The 19,314-nt window shown below is 43.8% G+C and overlaps 2 pseudogenes across 2 annotated transcripts; both read left to right on the top strand.

Annotated features, from left to right (window-relative positions):
- Nucleotides 1-381: 381 nt before the first annotated feature.
- LOC311342251 (C5a anaphylatoxin chemotactic receptor 1 pseudogene) lies at nucleotides 382-2,111 on the top strand (annotated as a pseudogene). The gene is made up of 2 exons: nucleotides 382-427; nucleotides 717-2,111. The product of its transcript is annotated as a C5a anaphylatoxin chemotactic receptor 1 pseudogene (transcript).
- A 3,260-nt stretch (nucleotides 2,112-5,371) lies between these two features.
- On the top strand, nucleotides 5,372-6,732 carry LOC311342369 (C5a anaphylatoxin chemotactic receptor 1 pseudogene; annotated as a pseudogene). Its single transcript, XR_014684117.1, has 2 exons — nucleotides 5,372-5,420; nucleotides 5,710-6,732. The product of XR_014684117.1 is annotated as a C5a anaphylatoxin chemotactic receptor 1 pseudogene (transcript).
- The last annotated feature ends 12,582 nt before the right edge of the window (nucleotides 6,733-19,314 follow it).

The raw sequence follows: 19,314 nt of genomic DNA, 5'->3' as shown, positions 1-19,314 counted from the left end.
TCTATGTCTGCATCAAGTACCCAAGTGTCAAGTGATGAGGTTCTTTGATAACCACCAGGGTCAGATTTTTATATTACATATATTACACACACACACACACACACACACACACACACACACACACACACACACACACACACACACACACACACACACACACACACACACACACACACACACACACACACACATTGCAATGTTCTGTCTTAAAAGCTGATTTCCCCTTTTAATTTTTAGGGAGCTTGGTTATTCTAATGACACAGCAATAGTTCTTCCTATGACAGCACACACAAACATATTCAGGGTGGAGTCTGTGTGTGCTGTGTATGCTATATATGTACACTGTAGACGTTGCTCTGTTCAAAGAGAAGGGTGAATTTGTCATGCAGTGCAGCACTTAACCAACATAAAATTGGACTCTGAAGCTGTAAGTTAAAACTATATTCAATTAAAGATGTTTTAAACTTTTCTGACAAGTTATCCAACTTGAAAGATTGAAAAAGATCATATCTAACTCTCAAACAATTTTGAGGCAATGATTAATACATGATTGATTTTAATTGATTACTTGTTTTTTTTCTTGAAGAGAAACATTTTCAACAGGTTTGAGGATAGTATATACTATGTTTAACTGTTTCTAGCCTACATGTATGTCTATGGATATGGTGCAGTAAGTTTTAATTGTTTTCATTTGACCAGCAAATCTTTTCCAACAGTTTACACCAACCATGGATGCATTCAATGATACCATGATGTACGATACCATGATGTACAATCCATTTGAAGATGAAGATACCCTGGTGCCTGAAATTAGGCCCATCCAAATAGTGACCCTGGTCTTCTACGGGCTTGTGTTTATCCTGGGCGTACCCGGGAATGCTCTGGTGGTGTGGGTGACGGGGTTCGGCATGCCTCGCACCGTCACCTCCATCTGGTTCCTCAACCTCTCCCTGGCCGATCTTCTGTGCTGCCTCTTCCTCCCAATCCTAATGGTGCCATTGGCCCACGACGACCACTGGCACTTTGGCCCCATCGCCTGCACGCTGTTCAAGAGTCTGTTCTACCTGGTGATGTACTGCAGTGTTCTGCTGCTGGTCCTGATCAGCTTGGACCGCTATATGCTGGTGAGCTGGCCCATCTGGTGCCAGAACAACAGGAGCCCTAGGCTGGCGGCCTGGGCCTGTGTGGGAGCCTGGGTCCTGGCACTGTTGGCTACCATTCCAGAGCTGCTCTTCACCAGGGAGGTGGATTTTGACACAAAGAAGGAGTGCTTGGGAAAGCGTTCTCAGGTCAACTCCCAGATCATCATTGGTTTCCGTTTTGTTTTCGGATTCCTGCTTGCCTTCATGACCATCGTGTTCAGCCATATTGTGGTTTACATTAAAGCCAGTTCATTGTCTGGAAATGTCCGCTCAAAACGCACCCTGAAGGTCATCATCGCTGTCGCCACCAGTTTTTTCTTATGCTGGCTGCCGCTGCACATTACGGATATTATGATAACTTTACACAGTCGATCTTCTCCGCATCGGCCCAACATAAACGTGGCACACGCTCTGGCTCGCTGCCTGGCATATATCAACAGCTGCCTCAACCCCATTCTCTATGTGTGTTTGGGTCGTGACTTCCGGTCCAGCATGAATCGAACCCTTCGCAGCCACTTCAACTTCATCAGAGAAGAGCCCACGTGCCGTGAGACCAGTGCCGCTGTCAACTCCAAGTCCAGTGGCACGGCGACTGCAGAGATGACTGCAGAGATGTGATAGAGTAACCCTAACTTAGTAGCCGACGAAGAAGCACTCAGGCTATGTGGTTGTCCAACCTGTCCAGATAAATGTTAAACTCTGTGATGGCCAATATTGTAACATTGATATTCTGAATTACACCCATTAGAATGTGTTTAAATTGTTGATTTTTGTATAAAGGAGTGGAAGAACTATAGTTGGAAAAAAAATGCTTGCACGCATTGAACTGCACGCATACATTGTGTGCAGTTGTACGGCACATTCTAGAATAGCAAGGATGAATTTCAAACACACACACATCCTTTTTTTATATGCAAGGTTATGACACAACACCTCCAGCCATAGGGTGGGGTTGTTCGTCCACTTTCATGGGAGCAGACTGAAAGGACACTCATCACACTTTTGAAACCCCCCTTTTTTTTTTTTTTTTTTACTATAAATAACATTGTTTACCTGACTGGCAATATGATTTGGGCTCCTAATAGCTTCAAAACATAGTCGTTTTTGCTATTAAATTTGCTCGGAATTTGAATTATAAACGTAGCGAGCTACTTTTACCCACAAAGTGGCGGGGGTATGGGCTGCTCTCATCAAGGGCTGACGTTCTGGATGGGCTGCTCTCATGCATTGCTTGTTGGAAGAATGATGATTGGTTTTCAATAAATATTTGCTTATGTTGTTGCTGTGTTTATTTTGTAGTCCATCGCAACCAATTTAGTAAATGTTTTATAAAAGTTAGAAGTCACTTGTGGCTGTGAATTTTCTTCCCCTAAGCTGTCTTTAGGACATTTATTTATTTATTATATATTTTTTTGGTAGGGAAAGGGGCCAGAACCACCTTAATATTTCTGACAGTAACATTTATAAAATAGAAAAGAGGAAGACCACATAATCTTGATGGAAGCTTACTTAGTGCCCTGTACGTCTACTGGCATGTAGGGCAGCAACAAAGGATCTCCACTCCTGTCTGTTTTGGGCGAGCTTTTGGATAGAACTCCTGCTTCATGGCTTTCAGTTCTTTCTCCACTGTTCCACACCAGGTTTCTTTGGGTCGTCCTCTCTTTCGTTTGCCTTCAGGTGTCCAGTGTAGGGCGGTTCTAGTAATCCTGTTCTTTTTGCATGATGTGTCCAATCCATCTCCACTGCCTTCTTGTAATGATGGTCTCTATACTTTCTTGGTTGGTCCGAGCAAGTAATTGATGGTTGGAGATGGTTTTAGTCCAGAAGATACGTAGGATTTTTCTGAGGTTTCTTGTGTGTAATGCAGAGAGCTTAAAGGTCTTTCTTTGTCATCCTCCAGCATTCAGAGCTGTATTGTTAGGTGGAGAGCACACAGCTCTGGTACAACTTGAGTTTGGTGTTGATGCTGTACTTCGTGGACTTCCACACATTGTTCATGTTATGAATTTTAGTCCAGGGAAGGCCGCCGAGACAGGATCGTTTTTAACTCACTTTATTTGGTTAAGGTTATTGGTCTATTGTCTATCGTCTATGAAACAAAAGGAGAGGGATCGTATATAACACGCGTGGAGCGTCTCTAAGCTTTACATCTAATCGATACGCCGCCCAAGAGATTCTGCCCTATAAAGGCGGAGTCCGAGTTTTATATCAGGTGAGAATAGACTTCTTCTATGGTTTTCTCGATTCCTCTGTGTGTCCGTTGCTGCCCCTAGTGTAAATGTTTTGTAACTTTGTTAAATGTGCTCAGTACTGCCCTCTGGCGATTGTGAGGGGAAATTACCTCTAAACTATGCTACTGGATATGGTTATGTGAGAGTATTACAGTAAAAATGTATCATTAGGGAATATTACAATTAAAATATGTCACATTCATCATTCTGAATGTGTTTCTTGCCTTGTTGAGTCGGCTTTTGATGTCATTGCCTGTTCCTCCATCATATCTAACAGTGCTTCCTAGATATGAGAACTCTGAATATGAGAACTTCTGTTGTGGGTATATTTATTCCATTTATTTGTATCGGTGGGAGATTTTGTGTGTTTAAGGCAGGGCCGGCCCGAGGCATAAGCAAACTAAGCGGCTGCTTGCCCAAAAAAAAAAAAAAAATTTTAATGACCAGGTTGCATCTCTACAGTTAATATGTATTGGTCTGCATCCAGTATAAACACATTTCAAATAACAAATTAGACAAAACCTGGCACAACTTTAGAAAACCTTGAGAAACATTTTAACTAACACACAATCCCTGGGGTTCTCTGCCCTATACAGTTGAATTTGGGATATAACAGTCCTGTGTGCATTTCAGAATGAAAACTTATTTAGAACAGAAAAAAAATATTTTATTTTTTATTTTTTATTTTTTTTAAACTTACATCTGTATGTCATTGCGGGCCGCCAGGAATGTTTATGTGGGCCGCCATTGGCCCGCGGGCCGCACTTTGAGAACCAATGCTATACAGGATTTGAACTTGCAGACAATCAGGGAGAGGCATTGCAGAATTTTTAACTATGCATAGACTGAACTTGAAAAAAGCAAACTGCTAAAAAGAATTCAAAATTAAAGTAGCTGAGCATTTAAACTACAATGGTGTGTTCATTGTGTATTATCAGAGGTGTCAAAAGTACACACTTCCCATACTCAAAGTAGAAGTTTCTTGTGAGATAAAGAGAAATCATTTTCAAGATCAGAATTCCTTTGGGACAATAACAATTTATTCCCTATACAATTTCCCCCAAAAATCAGGTGAAGTTCTCCATCACAGGTCCAGTGTGTAAAGTTGAGGAGGCGGTGGGGAAGGAGATTGCAACCAACTGAATCCCGCCCCCCCCCCCACATACACTTCCACCATATACTGTGGCTAGTGTTGTGCAAGGTGCCAGTAGGTACAATCGGTGCAACAGTAGGTGCAATTGTCTATGTCTGCATCAAGTACTCAAGTGTCAAGTGATGAGGTTCTTTGATAACCACCAGGGTCAGATTTTTATATTACATATATGTGACGGTTCCCTGTACATTGTGTTATATTTCTTTGTCATTGCACTCTTAGATTTTATGGTTATTGGTTATGGGTTGTTGTTTGCTTTGTCCCCTATTCATTCTGTCTATTTGTTTCTAGGACTGGGGAGCAGTGACATCATTGATTGGAAATTGGCGTGCACCTGGGCCCGGGTGCCAACGCCCTATAAAAGCCTGCTTCCCCAGTCCTTCCATCTCTCTGTTCATTTCCTTTTCAGCTCCACCACCATGCACACCTTTCAACACTTCTGTTGAAACAACACACACACATATAATCCACTCATGCCTACACACCACTGATTTACTGACTTCCAAATCCCATATTTTGAATTATGATTTGAACACTTAACTTAGTTTATTTAATAAATACTTATTTTTGTTTGGAAAACTGGTCTCCCATCATTTTTGTTGTGTAGCTTGGCACCCCTAGGCCAGGTGCATAACATATATTACACACACACACACACATTGCAATGTTCTGTCTTAAAAGCTGATTTCCCCTTTTTATTTTTAGGGAGCTTGGTTATTCTAATGACAGCAATAGTTCTTCCTATGACAGACGCACACAAACATATTCAGGGTGGGGTCTGTGTGTGCTGTGTACGCTATATATGTACACTGTAGACGTTGCTCTGTTCAAAGAGAAGGGTGAATTTGTCATGCAGTGCAGCACTTAACCAACATAAAATTGGACTCTGAAGCTGTAAGTTAAAACTATATTCAATTAAAGATGTTTTAAACTTTTCTGACAAGTTATCCAACTTGAAAGATTGAAAAAGATCATATCTAACTCTCAAACAATTTCTAAGACAATGATTAATACATGATTGATTTTAATTGATTCCTTTTTTTTTCTTGAAGAGAAACATTTTCAACAGGTTTGAGGATAGTATATACTATGTTTAGCTGTTTCTAGCCTACATGTATGTCTATGGATATGGTGCAGTAAGTTTTAATTAGTTTTCATTTGATCAGCAATTATTTTCCAACAGTTTACACCAACCATGGATGCATTCAATGATACCATGATGTACGATCCATTTGAAGATACCCTGGTGCCTGAAATTAGGCCCATCCAAATAGTGACCCTGGTCTTCTACGGGCTTGTGTTTATCCTGGGCGTTCCCGGGAATGCTCTGGTGGTGTGGGTGACGGGGTTCGGCATGCCTCGCACCGTCACCTCCATCTGGTTCCTCAACCGCTCCCTGGCCGATCTTCTGTGCTGCCTCTTCCTCCCAATCCTAATGGTGCCATTGGCCCACGACGACCACTGGCACTTTGGCCCCATCGCCTGCACGCTGTTCAAGAGTCTGTTCTACCTGGTGATGTACTGCAGTGTTCTGCTGCTGGTCCTGATCAGCTTGGACCGCTATATGCTGGTGAGCTGGCCCATCTGGTGCCAGAACAACAGGAGCCCTAGGCTGGCGGCCTGGGCCTGTGTGGGAGCCTGGGTCCTGGCACTGTTGGCTACCATTCCAGAGCTGCTCTTCACCAGGGAAGCGGATTTTGACACAAAGAAGGAGTGCTTGGGAAAGCGTTCTCAGGTCAACTCCCAGATCATCATTGGTTTCCGTTTTGTTTTCGGATTCCTGCTTGCCTTCATGGCCATCGTGTTCAGCCATGTTGTGGTTTACATTAAAGCCAGTTCATTGTCTGGAAATGTCCGCTCAAAACGCACCCTGAAGGTCATCATCGCTGTCGCCACCAGTTTTTTCTTATGCTGGCTGCCGCTGCACATTACGGATATTATGATAACTTTACACAGTCGATCTTCTCCGCATCGGCCCAACATAAACGTGGCACACGCTCTGGCTCGCTGCCTGGCATATATCAACAGCTGCCTCAACCCCATTCTCTATGTGTGTTTGGGTCGTGACTTCCGGTCCAGCATGAATCGAACCCTTCGCAGCCACTTCAACTTCATCAGAGAAGAACCCACGTGCCGTGAGACCAGTGCCGCTGTCAACTCCAAGTCCAGTGGCACGGCGACTGCAGAGATGACTGCAGAGATGTGATAGAGTAACCCTAACTTAGTAGCCGACGAAGAAGCACTCAGGCTATGTGGTTGTCCAACCTGTCCAGATAAATGTTAAACTCTGTGATGGCCAATATTGTAATATTGATATTCTGAATTACACCCTAGAATGTGTTTAAATTGTTGATTTTTGTATAAAGGAGTGGAAGAACTATAGTTGGAAAAAAATGCTTGCACGCATTGAACTGCACGGAATTTGAATTGTAAACGTAGCGAGCTACTTTTACCCACAAAGTGGCGGGGGTATGGGCTGCTCTCATCAAGGGCTGACGTTCTGGATGGGCTGCTCTCATGCATTGCTTGTTGGAAGAATGATGATTGGTTTTCAATAAATATTTGCTTATGTTGTTGCTGTGTTTATTTTGTAGTCCATCGCAACCAATTTAGTAAATGTTTTATAAAAGTTAGAAGTCACTTGTGGCTGTGAATTTTCTTCCCCTAAGCTGTCTTTAGGACATTTATTTATTTATTATATATATTTTTGGTAGGGAAAGGGGCCAGAACCACCTTAATATTTCTGACAGTAACATTTATAAAATAGAAAAGAGGAAGACGACATAATCTTGATGGAAGCTTACTTAGTGCCCTGTACGTCTACTGGCATGTAGGGCAGCAACAAAGGATCTCCACTCCTGTCTGTTTTGGGCGAGCTTTTGGATAGAACTCCTGCTTCATGGCTTTCAGTTCTTTCTCCACTGTTCCACACCAGGTTTCTTTGGTTCGTCCTCTCTTTCGTTTGCCTTCAGGTGTCCAGTGTAGGGCGGTTCTAGTAATCCTGTTCTTTTTGCATGATGTGTCCAATCCATCTCCACTGCCTTCTTGTAATGATGGTCTCTATACTTTCTTGTTTGGTCCGAGCAAGTAATTGATGGTTGGAGATGGTTTTAGTCCAGAAGATACGTAGGATTTTTCTGAGGTTTCTTGTGTGTAATGCAGAGAGCTTAAAGGTCTTTCTTTGTCATCCTCCAGCATTCAGAGCTGTATTGTTAGGTGGAGAGTACACAGCTCTGGTACAACTTGAGTTTGGTGTTGATGCTGTACTTTGCATTAACACCAAACAAACACATTCAGAATGATGAACAATGTACAGTACTTAGCTGTACTGTACATTGTTCATCATTCTGAATGTGTTTCTTGCCTTGTTGAGTCGGCTTTTGATGTCATTGCCTGTTCCTCCATCATTTCTAACAGTGCTTCCTAGATATGAGAACTCTTCTGTTGTGGGTATATTTATTCCATTTATTTGTATCGGTGGGAGATTTTGTGTGTTTAAGGCAGGGCCGGCCCGAGGCATAAGCAAACTAAGCGGCTGATTGCCAAATATATATATATATATATATATTGTGTTTTTTATTATTATTATTTTTAAATTCAAGATCAGTAAACCACACTTAGGGCCCTATCTTGCACCCAGCGCAATTGACTTTCTACACCGACGCATGTATCGTTGCTAGTTTGCAGCATACAATTACACACACGTAGGCTATACACAGCACAAACATGCAAACGATTAGCCTGATTTAAATATTATGGTGTCAAAGATTGTTCATGAGTAAAACTGCATAGAAATAGCATTTGGACTGTGGAACCATTTTTTTCCATAGGGGCCGCATGAATGGACACAGTAGAGTAGGCTATGCCATGCGTTTAAATAATAATAATAACAATAATAATAACAATAATAATAAACTCGAGCAAAGTGTATTCCAGCCTCCCAAAACAAAATAAAAAATCTCGTGTAACAGCTGATACAGCAGTAAATTGTACTTTTAAATCAATGCATCTGCAAACACCGTACAGCAAACATATTTTCTTGACACGACACATACATCGTGTAGGCCTACAAGCCCATAACCTTCAGGATTAATGAATATTTGATCGTGAGAAAACTTTTTTTTTTTGACCGTGAGTGTTTAAAAGAATGAATGAATGCGGATGATGCTTGGCGCGCGTGTGTGTGCGCACCCATCAAACACACGCAAACTAAACACGTAACGCATAATACAGTCCATGGCAATGTATATTAACGGGGGGACACATGCATATTATCAACACAAGTCGATAACGATAATGTATACAATACTGGTAATAAACGATGTTTGTTAATGTATTGCCGCATATCATTAAATAGACCCACAGTTGCGGCCACAGGACCGCGTCCGAATATCATATAGGCCTATGTTTTAAGTTGTCTTTGCCGCAATTTACATGACGACTCAGTGTTTCTGAAGTTGGAGAAGAAAACGCTATTCCATGTGTGAATTATGCCTATTATTTGCCCATAAACTGAGCTATTTGAAGTTTGAAATTAATGTGGTCATGCATCTGTCTCAGCGGAGAATGCAAACGCGCTGTCAAAATATCAACTCGCCAAGTCAAATTCGCTGGCTCTTAAAGGGGATGGGAGATGGCACTCTCATTGGTTTATTGCACGTTACGCCATTTCCGCCGTTACGTTTCCGCCCTGGACGTGGAACTACGGATCAGCTCTTCACTCTCGCAAGGATCCTGGAGGGGGCCTGGGAGTATGCCCATCCGGTCTACATGTGTTTTGTGGATCTGGAGAAGGCGTATGACCGGGTCCCCCAGGAGAAACTGTGGGAGGTGCTGCGGGAGTACGGGGTGAGGGGTTCACTCCTCAGGGCCATCCAATCTCTGTACTCCCAAAGCGAGAGCTGTGTCCGCGTTCTCGGCAGCCAGTCAGTTCCGTTCCCGGTGGGTGTTGGCCTCCGCCAGGGCTGCGCTTTGTCACCAATCCTGTTTGTGATATTCATGGACAGGATATCGAGGCGTAGGCGTGGTGGGGAGGGGTTGCAGTTCGGTGATCTGAGGATCTCATCACTGCTCTTTGCAGATGATGTGGTCCTGATGGCATCATCGGCCTGTGACCTTCAGCACTCACTGGATCGGCTGGCGGCCGAGTGTGAAGCGGCTGGGATGAGGATCAGCACCACTAAATCTGAGGCCATGACTCTTAGCAGGAAACCGGTGGATTGCCTTCTCCGGGTAGGAAATGAGTCCTTAGCCCAAGTGAAGGAGTTTAAGTACCTCGGGGTCTTGTTCGCGAGTGAGGGTACGATGGAGCGTGAGATTGGCCGGAGAATCGGAGCAGCAGGGGCGGTATTGCGTTCGCTTTACCGCACTGTTGTGACGAAAAGAGAGCTGAGCCGCAAGGCAAAGCTCTTGATCTACCGGTCGATCTTCGTTCCTACCCTCACCTATGGTCATGAGGGATGGGTGATGACCGAAAGGACGAGATCGCGGATACAAGCGGCCGAGATGAGTTTTCTCAGGAGGGTGGCTGGTTTCTCCCTTAGGGATAGGGTGAGAAGTTCAGTCATCCGGGAGGAACTCGGATTAGAGCCGCTGCTCCTTTGCTTAGAAAGGAGTCAGTTGAGGTGGTTCGGGCATCTGGTAAGGATGCCCACTGGACGCCTCCCTTGGGAGGTGTTCCAGGCACGACCAGTGGGGAGGAGATCTCGGGGAAGACCCAGGACTAGGTGGAGAGATTATATCTCAACACTGGCCTGGGAACGCCTCGGGATCCCCCCGTCAGAGCTGGTCAATGTGGCCCGGGAAAGGGAAGTCTGGGGCCCCCTGCTGGAGCTGCTGCCCCCGCGACCCGATGAGGATGAGGACGTTACGCCAAAAACACACCTACGGGTTTCAGACCAACCCATTTTAGATTTGCGTCGGGCGCAAAGCTCATTTATCTCGCGAATGATAATCTCATAGCCATAGGTGAGGAGGAGGAGGAGAAGAGAGTGGGGCAGATGCACTGGTGTGGCTGTGGCAATTGTTTCCCAATGCTGACTCAAAGGGAGAGGGTTTGCTGCAAGCAACTCACCTTCATATCAGCAGCTGTCCAGGGTAAACCTCAAGATCAACCTAGCTATATTGATTAAGCATAACTATATTGGCCTGAAGAATTTTCTAATAATCGACCACACTAAATGCATATTATAACCCTAACAACAGGAGACGTGGTTACAGATTTACCATGCATCTGGATTGAGGCAGTTTGCCTCAATCCAGATGTACTGTGGGCTGCCCTCGTCAGCCTCATAACAGATGGAGTTACTAACAGGCAGGTATAAACAAATGTATTGTTTAGAATTATATAACATATTCATTTGGCCAACACTGAAAGTTCCAGTAACATATAAAGAATCTAGACAATAATACAATGCAAACATTATTGGCTGGCATGTATTGGCTTGAGTCAAACAACCTCAATTCATCCTTTCATAACATGTAGTGTAAAACCTTTGGCTTTAGGTCTTACAGATATTGTTCCTATCGCCAGTTTACATGGTGGATGCATGGCTGGCTGAGGAGAAGAGTCTGCAGAGTCATTCCCTCATGTGCAGTGAACAAAATAAGAAATGTCTACCCCGAACCAAGTGGAGCCTATACAGGATTTGAACTTGCAGACAATCAGGGAGAAGTATGGCATGGAGGAATGTTTAACTATGCATAGACTGAACTTGAAAAAAGCAAACTGCTAAAAAGAATTCAAAATTAAAGTAGCTGAGCATTTAAACTACAATGGTGTGTTCATTGTGTATTATCAGAGGTGTCAAAAGTACACACTTCCCATACTCAAAGTAGAAGTTTCTTGTGAGATGAAGAGAAATAATTTTCAAAATCAGAATTCCTTTGGGACAATAACAATTTAATCCCTATACAATTTCCCCCAAAAATCAGGTGAACTCTGCTTCAATAAAATTGAATAATTGAAGGTGTGTGTGTGTGTGTGTGTGTGTGTGTGTGTGACAGAGGGTTCAAGTATGTTCTCTTACTGTCTGTGTGGGTGGATGCGTCAAGCAGAATGCAGCTGACAGGAGGAGCATCCATGGAAATATTGTACCTCATTTCAGTTGAGTCTCACACCCCCCTCACACTCCTACCCTCGCACACAAATTCAAAGATTTCTGCAAATGCACTTCATGGTTAAACACTGTGTCCTTCATCATCCCTTACTAAGATGCAGCTATTTGAAGCGCCAATACTGCAGTGATTGCAAAATGATATGTGATCTTGACAGTCTCACTTGTGGAATGGAGCCATGATGTGTCTTTGGTCAGACTTGGTCAGACGTCAGACTTCCATCATGGCAGTCATGTAGCTGTAGTCCTTTTCTGTCATCACAGGTTTTGCTCTGAAGGTCTTGTGGACTTTGCTCCAAGCGATTTTGAATTTGGGCTCACCCACGCTCTCCCCATCTTGATAAATGGCCTATTCAAGTAAGTAAAGTAATCGGTTTGTAATGATTACTTTACTAGTTACTGCATTTGAAAAGTAACTTCATTACTTATTACTTTACTTTCCCGTTTCTTAATTTACTGTGTAGATACATGGACAAACATCATAGCCCTATCATCAGGGCAGTTGCTAGGAATTCTGGGCCCCCTGAAAGAATATCGGTGTGGGCCCCTCTCCCCCATTCATTGCCACCTTAAATGTTCTTGTTTTTCAGTGTTCTTGACGGTGCCTGGTGTAATACACCCAATTTGTTTCCTTTTTTATATTTAACGACTTAACAAGTCAGAGTATTATTATGTAAATTATGTATTATTAATTGTCTTATTCTCATTTCCCTGATTTGCAACACGTTATTACACCTCTGATTGCAAATACATTTTCAATTAACCACTCAACAAATAGGTGTGGGTATTTATAGCACTGATATGCAAAAAACAAAGTGTCCTGGCTCAAGATAGTCCACAGGTAAATATGTAGCATTTAACTTAAATGTGCAAGTGAAACAAAGAGCACATGGAATCAGCGCCGTCGTATAGGGGGGAAAGGTTATGACAATTATAAGGGCCCACAGCCCGCTAGGGCCCACACACAGCCCCCAACAATAGCGCTCGTCCGCTATCCAACCCCCCGTTAACAATAGCGCTCGTCCGCGATCCAACACCTCCCCCCCCCCCCGTCAACAATTCGGCACCTGCCCCTCAAAACTCCTGAGTGTGCACCTCCCTGGGAAAAACGAACCGCGGTGTGGACCAAACCATTTTTTAAGAAGGGGCCAAGGGGATTATTGAAATTATTAAAATTAGAATATTGTATGATTTGTGGCTTGTTTTAATTCTGATTAATTCATATGAATATATATTAGTTCAGTGTATGCATAATCATTTTGTCATAGAGGCTACTGGGGGCTGTGTGTGGGCCCTAGCGGGCTGTGGGCCCTTATAATTGTCATAACCTTTCCCCCCTATACGACGGCGCTGCCTATCATCACTTAGTGTTTATTGTATAAATGTATACAAAATGGCACATAAAACCATATGAAAGAACAATATCCCTATCGGCACAAAGAAATATGCCTCACTGCAAAATCCACAAACAACAGGATAAAATAACTTATGGTGAGGTCAATCAGTAGCAACACACAAATTTCAAAACACAGGCTTTTGGAAATATGAGAACAAAACCAGCTTAAGCAAAAAAATAAGTGGTCAATGAAAAATATAAAAATAAAGGTCACTTTATCCCATACAATTAAAACAGAAATGCACTTAAGCGGTGATGACACATGCTGTTACTTTATGTGATAGTCCAAAGGCTGAATGAACCTGATCTATTTCGCATGCTATGACATCGTAAATGTGTCTTCCTCTCACCCTCTTGCAGGCAAGAGCAGCCTTCTCACGTTTAAAACTAATGCTGTCCTTGTGGCGGCTTCTCATTGTGGTGATGCCGGTGCAGACATGCAGGCTAAGGCGGAGGCTAAGCTACTCGCTACATTACCGCATTTTAATCCGTTGTCGCCTACTTCATCAGTGCCGACTCAGGACGCCCGTCTGAAAGTAAGGTTGGCCCTCTTGCATATGGAGGTGCAGCAGGCTGAGCGCGGGGTGCAGGAGAGAGCTGCAGGCTGAGCGCAGAGAGAGGCAAGCTGAGCGTGAGCACAGTCTGGAGATTCGCCGGATTGAGGCAGAAAAGGAGGTGAATATTGAATTGTCGTGGCAATTTCCTTTAACAGATATTGCGTCTAGGACAGATGAGATTTCTCAATGCAAAAAAGCACACAATAAGACAATTATCCTAGATTTAATGCATGCATACATTAGACTCCTCTCTAGCAGAGTGAGTCCAGAATACAGTTTGCCAGAGTTATTTATACCGTTTTCAGATTCTCCCCACATTGTAGATGTCAATAATCAAATCAAGTAATGTTTACCCAAGACACAGAGTTACCTGTGTTCTCATCAAGCAGAAGAGTGCCTAAGAGGATGTCTTCTCCCTTGTGACCCGTTTACCCAAGTACAAAGGTTACATTATTGGTTGACTCTAAGGAAGGTAGGCCGGCGACCCATAGAGAAGGGAAGCTGGGACAGCTGACCACAGCATAAGGGTTAACATTTTGATTGACTCTGAAGAGGAAGGTAGGACAGCTGACCAGAGCACACGGGTTAGCATTTTGACGACATCGCTCTTTGGTGAGGAGGCTGAACCAAGCACAAAGGTCAATAAATAGTCGACTCTGGGGAAAGGCAGGATGGAAAGACAATACGCAAATATATAAAACAAGGCCTAAGTTATAAAATTAACAACATGTCGATTTTTTCATCACAATATACAGAGGTTGGAATTGGAGGCTGCAATTGCAGCACATTCACCCCAAATCACCCTCTCTTCCCCACTAGCTAGCTCATTTGGCACATTGGATGTGACTAAACAAATGGCTTTGGTTCCGCAGTTCCGGGAATCGGAAATCGATTTGTATTTTGGTGTGTTTGAATGCATCGCAGTGTCTATGCAGTGGCCTAAAGCGGTGTGGCCTCTCTTGCTTCAGTGTAAGGCTCATAGTGGGGCGGCATAGCTCAACATTACATAACAATTGTTAATTTTGTGATAAAAGCACCAAATTTGGCAGATGTGTTGATAGCTATATTGGGAACAAAACTGGATATTGGGCCATCACAAATTCGCACCCTGGTGGCCGTGACAGCCATTTTTCAAAATGGCCACCAGCGGTTGGTCAAACTTTCCTATCCCATTGGACCCACATGCAATAACAGACATAATCTAGATCCTAGTAACCCTGAGAACCAAATAAAAATACTCACTCACATTTTATGGACTTTTACAAAGTAATTGGTCATTTAATTGTCTTATATAGTGCCGTGAATCAGTAAAAACAGTTCTCTTTTTAGTTAGAAAAGTACAGAAGCACATAAGTAACATACCTATACTTATGTAGAATGTTGACGTCTCATTGATAAATATAGTAGAACTAGTAGCATAGGCGGAAATCCCAGGGGGGACGGGGGACATGACCCATCCTGGGAAAATATGATTTGTCCCCCCCAATATATCACAAATATAACATAAACATAACTATGTAATTTCAATAATAATAATAGGCATTGAAATCACTTGTGCTGATTATATACACTTAATAGCGTGTTTTTAAGTTTCAAAAGATTGCGCCCCCCCGCCCTTTGCCTCACATTGGTTCGATACATCGCTGCCCAGCCCTCAGCAGGTACACTGCGTGTGTGTGGGAATCTGACAGACTTGTCATTGGTGGCTGACTCCTGACTCTGACTCAGTAAGTAGTTCAAACAAAGGATATGTGAGACATTTCTTTACTACTACCACTCAATACAATTAAACACATTTATAATCGTCATCAGTCTTCATTTTCACTGCATTGAATTACAGGTCACTCTTTATGTTAGCTATCGGTTAGCTGACGTTTGCTAGCTAGCTACAGTAACATCAACCAGTGTTTGCAGCTGTTACCGCACTACTTTTGGTGTACCCCTCAGGAATTGCTCTTGAGAAAAATTAAATATTAAAAGTTGATATTAGAGTTTCTCCCCTGACTAGTAGTGACTGACTAGTATTAATACTATTACAAGTACTATAGTATCAGAAAGAGTAGTACTAGTTGGTCTAGTAGAATGTATTAGTTATAAAATATAAGACATTCTTTCTGACGAATGTACTGAATATGTGGTGTATTATTGCAGGTCACATAATCATCAAGGTGGTGGTGGTGGTGACTAATTGACTATGGCAAAAAGGTTTCTGCTAAAAGACACAGGGTGTCCAACACCCTCGACATCTTCTAATTCACAGCCTGCAAACAAGATAAACTGGGCACTGTGTGTCATCTGCCAACAAGACCGTAATGAGACGCTGTCCGACCCAATGCTGACGAAGAGGAAGGATGCTGGGAGTGCATACATGTCGTTAGCTGAAAGTCTACTGAAAATGAATGAACTGAATGAACTACCCAGAAATATACAGATAGAGAAACTAGATGGTGAGGGGCTTGAAGCTGCTTTGGTTGTCAACAAAGCTCGGCGGCATCAATCGTGCAGGCTGGCCTTCAACAAGACAAAGGTTCAACGGGCAGAGAAGAGAGCTCTGAAGAAATCTAGCAGTACAGGCGACAATGACACCATTTCAGGCCCAAGTAAACGCACCAGGGGATGTACTTCTAGCACTGAGAAACCAGCACAGGAAGCACTCTGTTTTTTTCTGTTGCAAGCCAGCTGGCACTGATGGTTTACACGAGGCAGCAACGTTTCAGCTAGACAACCGAGTTCAGACATGTGCAGAGATTTTAGAGGACACAGAACTGCTGCCTCGACTGAGTGCAGGGGATATGGTTGCACTTGAATCCAAATATCACAATAAATGCTTGGTGGGCCTCTACAACCGTGTCAGAAAACACAAAGCTCAAAAAATGCGGGGAATTGGGGGGGCATTGGGGCACTGCACCAGTCTTGAAGCTGGCTGATCTGGCTGATCTGTACAGGTCAAGGATGGAGCAGCTTGGCATTAAGCTCAACGCTAGAGTGAACACTACAAGATTGAAGGAAAGACTCTTGGCTCAGATCCCAGACCTGCAAGCTCATACTCAGGGGCGGGATGTCCTCGCATTCTCTGATGACATTGGTGCAGCCCTGACCAAGGCATGTGAATGGGACAGTGACAGTGATGCTACGTACGTCGCCACATGTTTGATGAGCTGGAACCCTTCACCGGGTTCCAAGAAGGCTGCCAAAGAGACTCTGTGCCGAACCTACTGCTGGCACTAGTAAACATGGTCCTTGAAGGTCCAAGCATCAGAGACCAGAGTGAATATCCAGCGACATCAGCAGCCCTAACCATTGCACAACTGCTAAAGTTTAACAGCGTCGAGCACAGGCGGCTTGAAGGACCGACAACATCTGCCAACGTCAGACACAGCACTGCTCAGGAAACACCTGTACCAATGTATATAGGCCTGATGGTCCACGCCCAAACCAGGAATAGGGAACTTGTGAACCGGCTTTCACATGTGGGTGTCAGTATCACGTATGACCGCGTGCTTCGGCCTATAAAGTAAAGGCCTTACATTGTAATAAAACATATTTGTCACTTTAACTTGTATGTAAATAATATTTGTGGTGCTGAAAACATGGAAACAGCAACTTGGGGCCAAAGTGTGCTATGTCAGTAATCGCTGGCAGCCATTTTGGAAAATGGCTGCCATGGTCATCAGAATGCCAATCTGCAATGGCCCAATATCCAGATTTATTCTAAATATATTAAGCTATATATGTACCAAATTTGGCACTTTTATCACAAAATGAACAATAGGTTAGCTATGCCGCCCCACTATCAAGAGGTGTTGTCGTCCATTTAGTTGGAGGACAGTCTAGACTACGAAATTGTACTGACCCATAAGCCCGCTCATGTGTTCTCTACCTCTCCCCCCACTCAGTTTCTGTTTCACTTCCCTTACGCTCTAGGGAGGAACGGGAGTGTTTTTATTGCCATGAACTTGGCCATGTAATAGCTGACTGTGAGCTTTGTATGAGAAATCATCCACCACCCGTTCAACAACCAAAGGGGGTTGGGTTGGTAAGCACGGTTCCTCGCTCTGTGACAGTTATGCCGAACGTGTTTGTTTCTGACCTTCCCGACCCCAGCTACAAACCATTCACTAACATGGTGATCTAAAGGACCAGCAAAAGGTTCTGATTCTCCGAGACCCAGTCGATTATCCTCTCTGATGTAGTGCCATTGTCAGGTGATTAATTCTGTGGTTCCAGTGTTTTGGTTCAGGGCATAGAGATGGAGTTTGTGCCTGTCCCCTTGCACCTGGTACATTTAAAATGTGATTTGGTCAGTGGAATTGTGGAAAACAACTGTTTTATTTCCGAATGGTAGGAGGCTGTGTCTTGGTCTCTGTATAATAAGAGTAGAATAGAATCGACTTTATTGTCACTGGTTACAAGTACAGTGACATTATGCCATCAACCAGTCCGTACATATACACACAAACAGACAATATGACAAGTGGGGCAGACAGGACCGGAGGACAGAGTATGAGGAAAGTACAGCATAACATGAGGAGAGGGGAGGAGAAAAAAAAGGCAACCCCCAGACTGTGCTCCTGTGGGGAGTGCAGTGTGGGAACAGGAAAAACACACCTCAGCAACACAAGCACATAGTCAGTACACCTACAACATGAAGACACACCTCAGCAACACAAGCACATAGTCAGTACACCTACAACATGAAGACACACCTCAGCAACACAAGCACACAGTCAGTACACCTACAACATGAAGACACACCTCAGCAACACAAGCACATAGTCAGTACACCTACAACATGAAAACACACCTCAGCAACACAAGCACACAGTCAGTACACCTACAACATGAAGACACACCTCAGCAACACAAGCACACAGTCAGTACACCTACAACATGAAGACACACCTCAGCAACACAAGCACATAGTCAGTACACCTACAACATGAAAACACACAACCTGCAACAGGGGAGGGGGTGGGTAACCCAGTGCAGGCAAGCAGCCATCCGGTCCTGCAGCCATTAAGGCGCTGGACACAGACCGTCTTGTCAGACTGGGGGGGAACCAAAGCGGTGAAGGCGTGGGATGGGGGTAGGGGGGGTGATTGCGTATCTGTATCCATGTAAGAGTTTGTGTATGTGTCGGCCTGGAGAGTCGCTTCGGCTGGCATCACAACCGCGGTGTCTCAGCCGCAGGGTGTCATAGAGATAACACAGCAAGTTGCCATGGAGACAACCTTGATCAGGTCCCAGACAGAGTCAACAATCAGCAGGTGTCTGTGGAGTGGGTGAAGGAACGCAGAGAGAGCGTCTCACTGCAGCGCTCTACCGGGGGAGCTGTTGTTCCAGCAGTGGCCGAGGCCAGCGCTGGTTGGGGGGGCCTAGAGCAGATAAGAATGGGGTTGTTTGGTCTTTGGACGGGTAGCCGCATTCCAATTTACACGACTACTCTCTGTCTCCATATCGGTCAATGGGTAAGCTAAGGATAGCAGTGTCATCAGAGAATTTAGCAATGTAATTGTGTGGGTGTTTACTCACACGTTCATTGCTGTAAATAGTAAAAAGGCCAGGGGAGCTCACACGCCCCTGTGCTGATGGATCTGGGGTCTGAGACTGCCTCATGTACCATATTGTGTCCTATTAGTTAAAAAAGAGTAATACCACTCAACAATAAAAGAGCTTACATACATATTTTTAAGTGTCTCCAGTAAAATACATGGCTGAAT

Source organism: Micromesistius poutassou (genome assembly GCF_964030765.1).
Source record: "Micromesistius poutassou genome assembly, chromosome: 4".
Classification (NCBI taxonomy): Eukaryota; Metazoa; Chordata; class Actinopteri; order Gadiformes; family Gadidae; genus Micromesistius; species Micromesistius poutassou.
This window is presented reverse-complemented; position numbering and strand designations above follow the sequence as displayed.